Source organism: Dysidea avara, chromosome 2 (assembly GCF_963678975.1).
Source record: "Dysidea avara chromosome 2, odDysAvar1.4, whole genome shotgun sequence".
NCBI lineage: Eukaryota > Metazoa > Porifera > Demospongiae > Dictyoceratida > Dysideidae > Dysidea > Dysidea avara.
The window spans coordinates 26304794-26305354 of record NC_089273.1 but is presented as its reverse complement, the minus strand read 5'-3'; positions in this window follow the sequence as shown (position 1 = coordinate 26305354).

The following is a 561-nucleotide window of genomic DNA, read 5'->3' as shown; positions in this document are numbered from 1 at the left end:
TTCACCTGAGCCCTTGTTTTTTGTAAATAACTACCAAACATTAAAAGTGTGAAGCTCTTTAAATGCCAGAATCATTTATCAAAAAAAGCGCTTTCAAGAATAAATGAATTATAAAGCTTTAAAAATATCCTATACATTTGATACAAATAATTCAGGTGCACAAACATGTTTACAACATGAAAACATGCTTGTTCCAGTACAAAACCATTGGAAGTGAACATACGTTTACCTCTTTGATATTATAGACTTTGGTGGGGCTCAGGTGAATGCAAATAGACTATAGTAAGCTCGTAGCAATATCCTTCCAAAATTACTAACAAGAAATCAACCTTGCAAACTAACTATTATATACAGTAGTATTGATTTCTGCAATAAAACCTAGATACTACATCAAATGAAGTAACCCACTGAGTCACTGCAACTTCATTTATTTTATCCTGACTCACTACTGTGTTCGGACAGCTCTGCAAGACAAATGATTTGACCTACACATCCACTTCTTTCATTAAGAACAATAATTCTGCTTGCACTCAAGGAATGATGAGCACCTCAGCAAAAACC